Raw genomic sequence first — 16,396 nt, 5'->3', positions numbered from 1 at the left:
TGAAAGTCTACGTGTTAAACCCTCAACTCTCAAACCACTAAACCCCTAACACTGTAAATCACTAACCCTTGAAACCCCGATACCTCTAAACCCCTAAACACATACCCTTATAACCTCAACTACTAACCATCTAAACCATTCAACATCCAACAATCGAAACACAAAAACCTCTAAACACGTAACTCTTTAAACCCCTAACCCTCTAAAACCCATAAACCTCTAAACACGTAACTCTCTAAACCCTCTAAACTCAAAACGTTCTAAACTCTAACCCTCTAAACACCAAATCCTCTGAAGGACTTTCCCCTTAAGACCCCAACCGTCTAAACACCTCACCCTATAAAACCGCAGCCCATAAACCCCCAACACTCTTAACTGCCTAAACCCTTAACCTTATAAACCCCAAACCGTCTAAACCCCTCAACCTGTAAAACCGTAACCCACTAAACCCCTCACCTTATAAACCCCTAATCCCCTAAATATCAAAACCTCTAAACCCATAACCTTCTAAAACTCTTCTGTGAACAGGTGTCTTTTATACAGGTAACAAGCCGAGATTAGGAGCACTCCCTTTAAGAGTGTGCTCCTAATCTCAGCTCGTTACCTGTATAAATGACACCTGGGAGCCAGAAATCTTTCTGATTGAGAGGGGCTCAAATACTTATTTCCCTCATTAAAATGCAAATCAAGTTATAACATTTTTGACGTGCGTTTTTCTGGATTTTGTTGTTATTCTGTCTTTCACTGTTCAAATAAACCTACCATTAAAATTATAGACTGATCATTTCTTTGTCAGTGGGCAAACGTACAAAATCAGCAGGGGATCAAATACTTTTTTCCCTCACTGTATATAAATTGCATTGGCATATGTGGTCATTGACACGGTAAAACTAGTCAAGATGGTGTGGTGGTGTTGCAGTGTCAAGAAAAGTGCTTCATGGTGTCTTAAACTCTCTTCTCATTTGACAGCAATTGGAGAGTACAGCCATGTCTTTAGCTGTATGCAGTGAGGCATGGGGCGTCTGCGAGAATGCCGGCAATTCACGGAGCAAGACCTGAGGTCGAGCCATGCTGCCCACGTCTAGAGAGGTATTTGTGTGCTTGAATAATAATAGTGAAAATTATTGTACAGGCAGACCTCGCTTAGCGCTCAAAATGTGTATGCTGGAGAAGTGGCCACTAATCAAATCGGCGCATAAAGGAGTTCATTAGACAATTGTATATATGGGAATGCATTCCCAACAGCTTTAATTCTTACATGTGTAATGCGAGCGTAGGCTGGGGCTTCGCCGCCCCAGCCCCTAAGCCATCCAGGCGACACGAGCCATCGGGTAAAGGGTTCAAGGGTGGAGTCCGCGGGCGCTAGGGGGTGGTATTATCTGGAAAGTTCTTAAGGGGTGTGGTGAAGGGCAGAGTCTGGGTGACGCGGGAAGGGGATATAATGGAGAGCCGGAAGGGGCTCGAGGTCAGTTGGTGAGAGCTGGAAGCTGGACCACGTCGCGGGTCTCCGTGAGCCATCGGCCACGTGGCGACGCGGAGACGGCTCCCAGCGCGCCGTCTGCCAGCGGTGCGCGGGAGCGGGGAAGCGGGACGCCAGCTCACGCGACGCGCCGAGAGCGAGAGAATGCCGTGAGAGCGGGACGCCAGCTCACGCGACGCGCCGCGGAACGTCCGAGAGAGCGGAACGCGAGCTGTCCATATAACGAAGAAATAAACAGACGGAGACACAGTCGCTTCTTCTTGGTTCTTTCGGTAAAGTCACGTAGAAGGGAAATAATAAAATAATAAAAATAAAACATAATAAAATACAATTTTCACTACGTTTCGGCCACAACGCAAGCAGCCGTCCTCAGGTGAAGAACAGGTCTGTCGGAAAGACAGCGTCTGAATGAACACAGTCGCTTGTCGTCGACCTGTATTATTGCACATGTATGAGCAATATATGAGGGCTTCATTGAGGTATTGGTAACAGCACTAATAATACAGATGCTAAAACTTCTTTTGAATAAGTAATATTTTAAAATATTTTTTTTTAAACACGCTTTAATGAAATGTACCGTATGAGTATTGGCAGAACTCCACAACTCCAGGAAGTGGCCCCGAGGCTTGCCATAATGTAAGGGACCGTGGTCAATTACAGCCTACGTAAGTTGAGCGTTGACAATTAGACCGAAGCCGAAACATACCATGTAAAAAAGATTGTTTCAAAATATATTTTTTATTTTTTTGATAGAATATAGTATTGTCATTGATACGGCTATTTTAATACACACAATGGACTGGAAGGACAAGATTAAAGGGCTCGTATAATGCACATGCATAATGTACGTTGACTCATTAATCGCCCCCCCTCCACTTTGCGCAAGAGCGTGAAGTGTGGTCACCACGTCTACGCCTCTATATAAGGAACAAAACAGGTGGACTTCTCCACAAATCTGTCTGTCGCCTGATGAAGCTAGTTGTAATACTGGCAAAACATCGTACTCAGATTGTAAATGTTGTGGCTTGGCTCTCCAACACACCAGTGTGCTGTACTAGTGACAAATTGGCATGTTCTGTTTACATTACAACCCTTACTAGTTGGCTGTGTCGGGTGGTGGTGGATTTTAACGACACATATATTTACACGATCTAACAGAACAAACCTCTTATGGATGATGTTCGTCGTGAAAGCCTACGTGTTAAACGGGATATTCGATGTCCCCTGTGAAGCCGATGGCGTTTATTTTACGGCTCGTACATCTTAGTATTAACCAGGACGGCCTGTGGGAATAGAACCGCAAACCTCTGCAACAAGTGGCAAATGCACTACCGCTGAGCCATGTCAATTATTTTATTCATAAACTTAGGTTTCCACAGCCAGCGTTATGATGCATAGTTGATTTGTGGGCTTAATTGAGGAGTGTGTATGTTCTCCACCTGCTGTACATGGACGACTCGTAGACTGAACTCTTAGTAAGGGCTTGCGCCAGTTTATTAACACAGAGGTAACAAAACACACCAGAGGTAGGTGTCCCTACACTCAGTCCTTGGCGCGGACGTCAGGCTCTATCTATTCCTAGCCTGGGCTATCTCTTGGCCTCTCACTCGAGTTGGGATGGGGGCTTATCCAACACCACCCGACCGAGGAGAGCAGCACCCCACGTAATCTTAACCGGCTCTTGCAGACTTCTCTGAGCCCTACCCCTGGCTGTATCTTCGGCTCTCCTACTCGTAGAACCCGGACTGGGGATCAGCCAACACCGTCCGGTCACGAGCAGGAGAGACCTTCTTAAGACGCTCACCATCCCGGGCTCCCACAACGACCCCGCTTTCGCCACGGGGTCCCCCTTAAGTATTTGCCGTGACATGACGTCATTGCGCCTCACAGCGCTCATGATGTCATGTCGTCATACTACTCTATACATGTGTAGTGAGTGACATTGGGGATGTCACTGTATGGTGCCGGACAGCATCGTGTGTGTTGCAGAGTGATGCCGGCTCTAGCAGAGCACGGCGTGCGATGCACTGTGTTGCCTCTGAAGAAGAACTTCTGCAACTCAGTTGGACTCACTACACATGGATTTCCTCCCATAAAATAAAAAACCCCTTCCAATTGAACATGTATTGCTCATCTATCCCAATGCTGGAAATTACTTGCAAAATTACTGAATTCGGATGAGAGATGCAATCATCATCCCCTCCTGCTGCCAAAAAAATGGCATGACCCTCGTTAAAAATATTCTTGAGACTTAGGATTTTCTGGGTCAGGAAGTGTAACAATAATAAAAATTTCCTTGTCCCTAACTCTTGTTTCTGTCCTCCTGACAGGTGGAGGTGAATGTGAGTGTGCGCCACATGTACCTGTACAGCCGCGAGGTGCGTGGGGTGGTGGCACGTCTCCGCGCCGAGTGTGGGTCACTGTCCGTGCACGCAGTTGCCTTGGCCCACACTCAAGGTGATCTGAACAAGGCCTTGGGACACGTTCGTAATGAGAAACAGGCAAATGTGCAAGCTTCTAGCATGCGATCGCGACGACCTACACGTGAGGTGGTAAGTCTTGAATAATAGTACAGAACATTTCTTTATGCGCGATGCAAAGTAGTTTGTGTACAGGGTTAGGTGGAGGTGAAGGTTGAGAGGCGACGGTTACGAGAAAGGGCAGACGATGCTGTCAGCGACATGAGTGTGGGTTGAGGCAACGCTAGTCGGGTAGCGGTGGTGTTGATAATGAAGTGACAACGTATTTTCTAAACGATATAAAAGGGGGAGGTGTAAAATCGCAAGGCTTACAGCGCAAGGCTATCACGAAGGCGCAGTACAGCACATACAGTAGTCTGCAGTAGCTACATGTTGTGATGTTGCTTTGTGGAATGCCAATTGAGGAATTTGTCGGTCATTTGTGAATTTGGAAAATTTGAACCGTGACAGCAACACACATTGGCCATCTCTTATCAAACTAGCTTCTTTGCCCATCCTAGGACGGAAGCTGTAATATTTACGAAGAAAATTAGCAGAGTATAATTGTATCTTGTGTTAATTGAATGGCAGTGAATCTTGCACGAAATTATGTCATAAAACACTTCACTGCATTTCACTGTAGCACTGTATATAACTGACCTTCAATTTGTTCTAATTCACTGCTCTGATACTTTATTATTTTCTGCTTTCGGTCGCTGGGGTGCAAATAAATTGGATTGCAATACAATATCTGGAAAATCACCGAGAAATGTCTATTTAACCAAAATGTAGAAGCATAAATTAGACTTATCTTAGGAAATAATATAGACCCCAAATCCAATTTGTTGCCGCGTAGAATTATTTATTAGATTCATTTTAAATAAAGAAACGTGAAACTTAAAGCGAATTTGCAACAAATAATAATTCTGCTCTACCTTAATGACGGGGGTGCGGCATGTGGAGTGACGTCACGCGCGGGACACAAACTCCCTAATTAATAATCATGAGCGGATGACGTCACTGATGTGGACCACGCCACCCACCCCCTCATTAATAATCAAGAGTGGATGATGTCATTCCACATGGAGTTCCCCCCCCTGATCAATAATCATGAGCGGATTCCGTCACTCCACATGGAGCTCCCCCCCCTTCATCAATAATCATGGCATGATGACGTCACTCATGTGGACCCTGGCCCCACCCCCTCATTAATAATCATGAGCGGGTCTTTATTTTCGATTGAATATTTCAGATTAACTGCAATACACCCGTCCTTGGACGGGCTATAGGCTACTTTTATAATAATTTAGAAGCAAAAATTAGACTTACCTTTTGTTTCAAGTGCTGAAGAAATAAATAAAGACACCAAATACACTTTGTTGCTGCGTAGAAATATTGATTTGATTACATTTCAATAAAGAAACGTCAAATTTAAAGTTAATTTGCGTTAAACAAATTATTTCCAATCAACCTGCGGGAATGTAAAAATCCACCCGCTCATGATTATGAATGAGGGGGGGATGTCTCTTTTGCAGTGACGTCACGTACGGATTTAGCACTGCTGCGTATATTTATTTTTTACTTTCTGTAAAGAAACGTCATATTTGAAGCAACTTTGCGAAAAAACTATCTTTCCACTCGGCCTTCCGCGTGAGTGTAAAAATCCACCCGCTCATGATTATTTTATTATTAATGACGGGGGAGGGGGTATGTGGAGTGACGTCACGTGCATTACACACATTTCTGGGCTATTATAGTAGTAATGCCATCAGCGGGAATTGTAACGTCCACTGTGAAGCGTCACTTTCATGTAAATTGCATCATCAGAATCGCTGATTTAGATCTCTGTGTCGCGAGAAGAAAGCTCAAAGTGGTCCATGGGCGACCGGGATTTTGCTTCGGTGGCCATTGGACTTTGGAACTCTCTGTCAAAGATGGTCAGGTAGTCTAGTTCAGTTTGGGCCTTCAGGTCCCCCCTAAAAATATTTATCTTTTAAGAAAGCATCTCGAATTTTAACTTAGCCTCTTCTTACCTCCCCCCCCCCATTGTAAGGCACCTTTATGTTTTATGCATGGGGTCAGTAAAAGAGAAGAAGCAGAAAGAGAAGTGTTGTGAGCTGCGGTCGTGAGTGAATGTGTGTACAGGTGAGCGTGTAGCGCGGTGAGTGAGCGTGTGGGTGATTTGCCACAGTGTAATGGTTAGCACACTGGATTTGCGATGATCCTAAGGTCACCAGTTTGTTTCTATGGCAGTTGAAACAACGGTGCAAGTCTCTCGAATTCCTCCCCCCCTCCACTTGTGTAAGAACTCATCATTCATTCGTCGAAAATGTAAAAAAACAATTCAGGACCTGACTGTGACTCAGTGTGGATCTCCTGGAGTAAGTCTATTTTATTATTATAAAGAGTTAAAGGGGCTGTTTGATGACACGACTAGAGAGCTGGCTTGCACTGCAGGGAACTTAATATTCAACTTGGATTCCGCAACCCTCAATGGCCTTTTTAAGTTAAATTTGTGCATGTAAGACTCGCACAAACAACCATACCCAGAAACCCATAGACTCCAACAGAGACTCATACATTACTACAGACACTCAGACTCACACAGCGACCCCATACTCACAGAGACCGATTGACATGCACAGAGACCCATAGCCTCACACAGAGATCCATACACTCAAAGGCCCAACAACTCACAGAAATCCATAGATTCGCACAGATGTCAATAGAATTTTAATTGGAATATTTATTTATACTGGATGAATCTGATGAGCTATAACGATGTTTTCACAGACGTCCAATCGGGTGGGTCAGAAAATAACAACAAAAATACAATACAAAAACATCACAGGAAAGGTAAACAAATTGTTTCGAAATATACAAATTAAACTGAACTCTTTTTATCTTACCATAGACTCATACAAACATGTTGGACTCGCACAGAGACCTTAACCACTAAACCTCGAACAATTAAAACTCTCTAAACCCCTAACTATCTAAATCCATAACCATCTAAACCGCTAACCCTCTCAACCCAATTACCCTTACAACCCTAATCTTTAAACCCCTCGCCCTCTAAAAGCTTAAACTCTAAACCACCAAAACACTAACCATCTCAACCCCTAACCCTCTAAATTCCTATACCCCTAACCCTCAACCCCTTTACCCTTAAAACCCTAACCCACCAAAACCCTCACTCTCTAAACCCCTTATTCTTTTAACCCTAACCGTCTAAGCCATTAAAAACCAAAACTTCTAAACCCTCTGAATCCCTAACCCTCTAAACCTTGAAACCCTAACCTTCTAAAACCCTAAATCCTTAACATTCTAAATACCAACCAATCTAAACCACTACCCTCTAAAGAACTAACCCTCTAGACCCCTAACCCTCTGAACTCATAACCTCCTAAATCCTCAACCTCTAAAACCCTAACCCTCAAACCCCTAACGTTCTAAAACCCTAAATCTGTAACCTAATCCTAACACATTTAAACCCCAACCCTCTTAAGAACGAACCCTCTAGACACCTAACCCTTAAAACACCTATGCCCCTAAAATGCTAACCCTCTAAACACATAATCCACTACACCCGGAACCCTCTAAACCCATAAAGGTTTTTTTTGTTAGATTATGTAAATATAAACGTGTCGTTAAACCAACCACCACCTGAAACAGCCAATTAGTAAACTTTGTCACATCAACAAAAAGTGCCATTTAGTGTTGGAGACTAAACCAAAAAAAAACTTTATTATGGACAATATTAGTTGTGAAAGTCTACGTGTTAAACCCTCAACTCTCAAACCACTAAACCCCTAACACTGTAAATCACTAACCCTTGAAACCCCGATACCTCTAAACCCCTAAACACATACCCTTATAACCTCAACTACTAACCATCTAAACCATTCAACATCCAACAATCGAAACACAAAAACCTCTAAACACGTAACTCTCTAAACCCCTAACCCTCTAAAACCCACAAACCTCTAAACACGTAACTCTCTAAACCCTCTAAACTCAAAACGTTCTAAACTCTAACCCTCTAAACACCAAATCCTCTGAAGGACTTTCCCCTTAAGACCCCAACCGTCTAAACACCTCACCCTATAAAACCGCAACCCATAAACCCCCAACACTCTTAACTGCCTAAACCCTTAACCTTATAAACCCCAAACCGTCTAAACCCCTCAACCTGTAAAACCGTAACCCACTAAACCCCTCACCTTATAAACCCCTAATCCCCTAAATATCAAAACCTCTAAACCCATGACCTTCTAAAACTCTTCTGTGAACAGGTGTCTTTTATACAGGTAACAAGCCGAGATTAGGAGCACTCCCTTTAAGAGTGTGCTCCTAATCTCAGCTCGTTACCTGTATAAATGACACCTGGGAGCCAGAAATCTTTCTGATTGAGAGGGGGTCAAATACTTATTTCCCTCATTAAAATGCAAATCAAGTTATAACATTTTGGACGTGCGTTTTTCTGGATTTTGTTGTTATTCTTTCTTTCACTGTTCAAATAAACCTACCATTAAAATTATAGACTGATCATTTCTTTGTCAGTGGGCAAATGTACAAAATCAGCAGGAGATCAAATACTTTTTTCCCTCACTGTATATAAATTGCATTGGCATATGTGGTCATTGACACGGTAAAACTAGTCAAGATGGTGTGGTGGTGTTGCAGTGTCAAGAAAAGTGCTTCATGGTGTCTTAAACTCTCTTCTCATTTGACAGCAATTGGAGAGTACAGCCATGTCTTTAGCTGCATGCAGTGAGGCATGGGGCGTCTGCGAGAATGCCGGCAATTCACGGAGCAAGACCTGAGGTTGAGCCATGCTGCCCACGTCTAGAGAGGTATTTGTGTGCTTGAATAATAATAGTGAAAATTATTGTACAGGCAGACCTCGCTTAGCGCTCAAAATGTGTATGCTGGAGAAGTGGCCACTAATCAAATCGGCGCATAAAGGAGTTCATTAGACAATTGTATATATGGGAATGCATTCCCAACAGCTTTAATTCTTACATGTGTAATGCGAGCGTAGGCTGGGGCTTCGCCGCCCCAGCCCCTAAGCCATCCAGGCGACACGAGCCATCGGGTAAAGGGTTCAAGGGTGGAGCCCGCGGGCGCTAGGGGGTGGTATTATCTGGAAAGTTCTTAAGGGGTGTGGTGAAGGACAGAGTCTGGGTGACGCGGGAAGGGGATATAATGGAGAGCCGGAAGGGGCTCGAGGTCAGTTGGTGAGAGCTGGAAGCTGGACCACGTCGCGGGTCTCCGTGAGCCATCGGCCACGTGGCGACGCGGAGACGGCTCCCAGCGCGCCGTCTGCCAGCGGTGCGCGCTGTGTTGCCTCTGAAGAAGAACTTCTGCAACTCAGTTGGACTCACTACACATGGATTTCCTCCCATAAAATAAAAAACCCCTTCCAATTGAACATGTATTGCTCATCTATCCCAATGCTGGAAATTACTTGCAAAATTACTGAATTCGGATGACAGATGCAATCATCATCCCCTCCTGCTGCCAAAAAAATGGCATGACCCTCGTTAAAAATATTCTTGATACTTAGGATTTTCTGGGTCAGGAAGTGTAACAATAATAAAAATGTCCTTGTCCCTAACTCTTGTTTCTGTCCTCCTGACAGGTGGAGGTGAATGTGAGTGTGCGCCACATGTACCTGTACAGCCGCGAGGTGCGTGGGGTGGTGGCACGTCTCCGCGCCGAGTGTGGGTCACTGTCCGTGCACGCAGTTGCCTTGGCCCACACTCAAGGTGATCTGAACAAGGCCTTGGGACACGTTCGTAATGAGAAACAGGCAAATGTGCAAGCTTCTAGCATGCGATCGCGACGACCTACACGTGAGGTGGTAAGTCTTGAATAATAATAATTTAGTTGACAGTAATACCCCGGTTTATGTCGGGGATGCTTTCCTTAAATGTGCGACACCGAATACCGAAACGACGTAAATCAACGCAATTTTGCCACGAGGACTAAACAATGCTGAAGCCGTGTTAATGCATGCATCTTCATCCTAGACGTATCCGCAACATTACATTCAATTACTAAAAATACTACACTCAATACTAGTTTCGGCAGTAAACGTTAAAACATTATTAGCAGTACATTATGAAAATAAAATCACTAAAATATCATGCGTAATTACTATATTGTACTCCACAGTACAGAACATTTCTTTATGCGCGATGCAAAGTAGTTTGTGTACAGGGTTAGGTGGAGGTGAAGGTTGAGAGGCGACGGTTACGAGAAAGGGCAGACGATGCTGTCAGCGACATGAGTGTGGGTTGAGGCAACGCTAGTCGGGTAGCGGTGGTGTTGATAATGAAGTGACAACGTATTTTCTAAACGATATAAAAGGGGGAGGTGTAAAATCGCAAGGCTTACAGCGCAAGGCTATCACGAAGGCGCAGTACAGCACATACAGTAGTCTGCAGTAGCTACATGTTGTGATGTTGCTTTGTGGAATGCCAATTGAGGAATGTGTCGGTCATTTGTGAATTTGGAAAATGTGAACCGTGACAGCAACACACATTGGCCTACTCTTATCAAACTAGCTTCTTTGCCCATCCTAGGACGGAAGCTGTAATATTTACAAAAAAAATTAGCAGAGTATAATTGTATATTGTGTTAATTGAATGGCAGTGAATCTTGCACGAAATTACGTCATAAAACACTTCACTTCATTTCACTGTAGCACTGTATATAACTGACCTTCAATTTGTTCTAATTCACTGCTCTGATACTTTATTATTTTCTGCTTTCGGTCGCTGGGGTGCAAATAAATTGGATTGCAATACAATATCTGGAAAATCACCGAGAAATGTCTATTTAACCAAAATGTAGAAGCATAAATTAGACTTATCTTAGGAATAAATATAGACCCCCAAATCCAATTTGTTGCCGCGTAGAATTATTTTATTAGATTCATTTTAAATAAAGAAACGTGAAACTTAAAGCGAATTTGCAACAAATAATAATTCTGCTCTACCTTAATGACGGGGGTGCGGCATGTGGAGTGACGTCACGCGCGGGACACAAACTCCCTAATTAATAATCATGAGCGGATGACGTCACTGATGTGGACCACGCCACCCACCCCCTCATTAATAATCAAGAGTGGATGATGTCATTCCACATGGAGTTCCCCCCCCTGATCAATAATCATGAGCGGATTCCGTCACTCCACATGGAGCTCCCCCCCCTTCATCAATAATCATGGAATGATGACGTCACTCATGTGGACCCTGGCCCCACCCCCTCATTAATAATCATGAGCGGGTCTTTATTTTCGATTGAATATTTCAGATTAACTGCAATACACCCGTCCTTGGACGGGCTATAGCCTACTTTTATAATAATTTAGAAGCAAAAATTAGACTTACCTTTTGTTTCAAGTGCTGAAGAAATAAATAAAGACACCAAATACACTCTGTTGCTGCGTAGAAGTATTGATTTGATTACATTTCAATAAAGAAACGTCAAATTTAAAGTTAATTTGCGTGAAACAAATTATTTCCAATCAACCTGCGGGAATGTAAAAATCCACCCGCTCATGATTATGAATGAGGGGGGGGTGTCTCTTTTGCAGTGACGTCACGTACGGATTTAGCACTGCTGCGTATATAAATTTTTTACTTTCTGTAAAGAAACGTCATATTTGAAGCAACTTTGCGAAAAAACTATCTTTCCACTCGGCCTTCCGCGTGAGTGTAAAAATCCACCCGCTCATGATTATTTTATTATTAATGACGGGGGAGGGGGTATGTGGAGTGACGTCACGTGCATTACACACATTTCTGGGCTATTATAGTAGTAATGCCATCAGCGGGAATTGTAACGTCCACTGTGAAGCGTCACTTTCATGTAAATTGCATCATCAGAATCGCTGATTTAGATCTCTGTGTCGCGAGAAGAAAGCTCAAAGTGGTCCATGGGCGACCGGGATTTTGCTTCGGTGGCCATTGGACTTTGGAACTCTCTGTCAAAGTTGTTCAAGGAGTCTAGTTCAGTTTGGGCCTTCAGGTCCCCCCTAAAAATATTTATCTTTTAAGAAAGCATCTCGAATTTTAACTTAGCCACTTCTTACCCCCCCCCCCATTGCAAGGCACCTTGATGTTTTATGCATGGGGTCAGTAAAAGAGAAGAAGCAGAAAGAGAAGTGTTGTGAGCTGCGGTCCTGAGTGAATGTGTGTACAGGTGAGCGTGTAGCTCGGTGAGTGAGCGTGTGGGTGATTTGCCACAGTGTAATGGTTAGCACACTGGATTTGCGATGATCCTTAGGTCACCAGTTTGTTTCTATGGCAGTTGAAACAACGGTGCAAGTCTCTCGAATTCCCCCCCCTCCACTTGTGTTAGAACTCATCATTCATTCGTCGAAAATGTAAAAAAACAATTCAGGACCTGACTGTGACTCAGTGTGGATCTCCTGGAGTAAGTCTATTTTATTATTATAAAGAATTATTATAAAGAATTATCACGAAGGCGCAGTACAGCACATACAGTAGTCTGCAGTAGCTACATGTTGTGATGTTGCTTTGTGGAATGCCAATTGAGGAATTTGTCGGTCATTTGTGAATTTGGAAAATTTGAACCGTGACAGCAACACACATTGGCCATCTCTTATCAAACTAGCTTCTTTGCCCATCCTAGGACGGAAGCTGTAATATTTACGAAGAAAATTAGCAGAGTATAATTGTATCTTGTGTTAATTGAATGGCAGTGAATCTTGCACGAAATTATGTCATAAAACACTTCACTGCATTTCACTGTAGCACTGTATATAACTGACCTTCAATTTGTTCTAATTCACTGCTCTGATACTTTATTATTTTCTGCTTTCGGTCGCTGGGGTGCAAATAAATTGGATTGCAATACAATATCTGGAAAATCACCGAGAAATGTCTATTTAACCAAAATGTAGAAGCATAAATTAGACTTATCTTAGGAAAAAATATAGACCCCAAATCCAATTTGTTGCCGCGTAGAATTATTTATTAGATTCATTTTAAATAAAGAAACGTGAAACTTAAAGCGAATTTGCAACAAATAATAATTCTGCTCTACCTTAATGACGGGGGTGCGGCATGTGGAGTGACGTCACGCGCGGGACACAAACTCCCTAATTAATAATCATGAGCGGATGACGTCACTGATGTGGACCACGCCACCCACCCCCTCATTAATAATCAAGAGTGGATGATGTCATTCCACATGGAGTTCCCCCCCCTGATCAATAATCATGAGCGGATTCCGTCACTCCACATGGAGCTCCCCCCCCTTCATCAATAATCATGGCATGATGACGTCACTCATGTGGACCCTGGCCCCACCCCCTCATTAATAATCATGAGCGGGTCTTTATTTTCGATTGAATATTTCAGATTAACTGCAATACACCCGTCCTTGGACGGGCTATAGGCTACTTTTATAATAATTTAGAAGCAAAAATTAGACTTACCTTTTGTTTCAAGTGCTGAAGAAATAAATAAAGACACCAAATACACTTTGTTGCTGCGTAGAAATATTGATTTGATTACATTTCAATAAAGAAACGTCAAATTTAAAGTTAATTTGCGTTAAACAAATTATTTCCAATCAACCTGCGGGAATGTAAAAATCCACCCGCTCATGATTATGAATGAGGGGGGGATGTCTCTTTTGCAGTGACGTCACGTACGGATTTAGCACTGCTGCGTATATTTATTTTTTACTTTCTGTAAAGAAACGTCATATTTGAAGCAACTTTGCGAAAAAACTATCTTTCCACTCGGCCTTCCGCGTGAGTGTAAAAATCCACCCGCTCATGATTATTTTATTATTAATGACGGGGGAGGGGGTATGTGGAGTGACGTCACGTGCATTACACACATTTCTGGGCTATTATAGTAGTAATGCCATCAGCGGGAATTGTAACGTCCACTGTGAAGCGTCACTTTCATGTAAATTGCATCATCAGAATCGCTGATTTAGATCTCTGTGTCGCGAGAAGAAAGCTCAAAGTGGTCCATGGGCGACCGGGATTTTGCTTCGGTGGCCATTGGACTTTGGAACTCTCTGTCAAAGTTGTTCAGGGAGTCTAGTTCAGTTTGGGCCTTCAGGTCCCCCCTAAAAATATTTATCTTTTAAGAAAGCATCTCGAATTTTAACTTAGCCACTTCTTACCCCCCCCCCCATTGCAAGGCACCTTGATGTTTTATGCATGGGGTCAGTAAAAGAGAAGAAGCAGAAAGAGAAGTGTTGTGAGCTGCGGTCCTGAGTGAATGTGTGTACAGGTGAGCGTGTAGCTCGGTGAGTGAGCGTGTGGGTGATTTGCCACAGTGTAATGGTTAGCACACTGGATTTGCGATGATCCTTAGGTCACCAGTTTGTTTCTATGGCAGTTGAAACAACGGTGCAAGTCTCTCGAATTCCCCCCCCTCCACTTGTGTAAGAACTCATCATTCATTCGTCGAAAATGTAAAAAAACAATTCAGGACCTGACTGTGACTCAGTGTGGATCTCCTGGAGTAAGTCTATTTTATTATTATAAAGAATTAAAGGGGCTGTTTGATGACACGATTAGAGAGCTGGCTTGCACTGCAGGGAACTTAATATTCAACTTGGATTCCGCAACCCTCAATGGCCTTTTTAAGTTAAATTTGTGCATGTAAGACTCGCACAAACAACCATACCCAGAAACCCATAGACTCCAACAGAGACTCATACATTACTACAGACACTCAGACTCACACAGCGACCCCATACTCACAGAGACCGATAGACATGCACAGAGACCCATAGCCTCACACAGAGATCCATACACTCAAAGGCCCAAAAACTCACAGAAATCCATAGATTCGCACAGATGTCAATAGAATTTTAATTGGAATATTTATTTATACTGGATGAATCTGATGAGCTATAACGATGTTTTCACAGACGTCCAATCGGGTGGGTCAGAAAATAACAACAAAAATACAATACAAAAACATCACAGGAAAAGTAAACAAATTGTTTCGAAATATACAAATTAAACTGAACTCTTTTTATCTTACCATTGACTCATACAAACATGTTGGACTCGCACAGAGACCTTAACCACTAAACCTCGAACAATTAAAACCCTCTAAACCCCTAACTATCTAAATCCATAACCATCTAAACCGCTAACCCTCTCAACCCATTTACCCTTACAACCCTAATCTTTAAACCCCTCGCCCTCTAAAAGCTTAAACTCTAAACCACCAAAACACTAACCATCTCAACCCCTAACCCTCTAAATTCCTATACCCCTAACCCTCAACCCCTTTACCCTTAAAACCCTAACCCACCAAAACCCTCACTCTCTAAACCCCTTATTCTTTTAACACTAACCGTCTAAGCCATTAAAAACCAAACCTTCTAAACCCTCTGAATCCCTAACCCTCTAAACCTTGAAACCCTAACCTTCTAAAACCCTAAATCCTTAACATTCTAGATACCAACCAATCTAAACCACTACCCTCTAAAGAACTAACCCTCTAGACCCCTAACCCTCTGAACTCATAACGTCCTAAATCCTCAACCTCTAAAACCCTAACCCTCAAACCCCTAACGTTCTAAAACCCTAAATCTGTAACCTAATCTCAACACATTTAAACCCCAACCCTCTAAAGAACGAACCCTCTAGACACCTAACCCTTAAAACACCTATGCCCCTAAAATGCTAACCCTCTAAACACATAATCCACTACACCCGGAACCCTCTGTTGTATGTGTCGGGTTATGAAATTTTGATGAAAATAATAAAAATTAATAATTTTCTGAAAAATGCGCAAATCGCATTAATTATGATAGTGTGTGTATTAACATGCATAAATTATGCTAATGCATGTGATTATATGCATAAATTATGATAATCGCTGAGATAATCGTAGTAATTTATGCGGATGCTTGCGATGATGTTAATGTGAGCAGTTGTGATAATTAGGCTTAGCTTCGTTTATCCAGAGTTATATCAATCAGGATAACACGATTATCATCGATTAAACATTTACTGATTATCTTAGTGTGTTTATATTATTTTAGGTCTCCAGTTTCAGATCTCATCACAAACAACAGCTCTTATGAATAAGATAGTTTTGCATGGACTTGGAATTAAGCACTCGAACAGTTGGTGTTAAACAATTTATTCTAACAAGCATGTGACATTCTATCATGCAGGTCAAACATGCGTCAATAATTCATGAATAACCAAACTCTTATGCATTTGCGATACTATGCATTCGATTAATATGAATAACTAAAATCCTTATGCAATTACGAGGTTATGCAATTACCTAATATGAATGACTAAACATTTTTTTATTCATTGGCGAAATTATGCAGTTAACGAAAATGAATGACTAAAACATTTCTTATTCATGTAACTCGACGGCAGCAACTGCTTTGCACGATCAGTTGATATTGAACGCACCACCTC

General features: G+C 42.5%; 1 long non-coding RNA gene across 5 annotated transcripts; it reads left to right on the top strand.

The window, feature by feature from the left end:
* The first annotated feature begins 1,050 nt into the window (after positions 1–1,050).
* LOC144942423 (uncharacterized) lies at positions 1,051–15,274 on the top strand. 5 transcript variants are annotated; one of them, XR_013639376.1, is made up of 6 exons: positions 1,051–1,089; positions 3,811–4,032; positions 6,733–6,795; positions 8,676–8,795; positions 9,584–9,802; positions 14,875–15,274. It is a non-coding gene; the product is annotated as an uncharacterized LOC144942423 (long non-coding RNA). The 5 variants fall into 5 exon arrangements; XR_013639374.1 differs by having other exon boundaries at positions 9,584–9,805; XR_013639377.1 differs by lacking the exon at positions 14,875–15,274 and having other exon boundaries at positions 3,811–4,029; positions 9,584–9,854.
* Positions 15,275–16,396: the final 1,122 nt, after the last annotated feature.

Source organism: Lampetra fluviatilis, chromosome 27, assembly GCF_964198595.1.
Source record: "Lampetra fluviatilis chromosome 27, kcLamFluv1.1, whole genome shotgun sequence".
Lineage (NCBI taxonomy): Eukaryota > Metazoa > Chordata > Hyperoartia > Petromyzontiformes > Petromyzontidae > Lampetra > Lampetra fluviatilis.
This window is presented reverse-complemented; position numbering and strand designations above follow the sequence as displayed.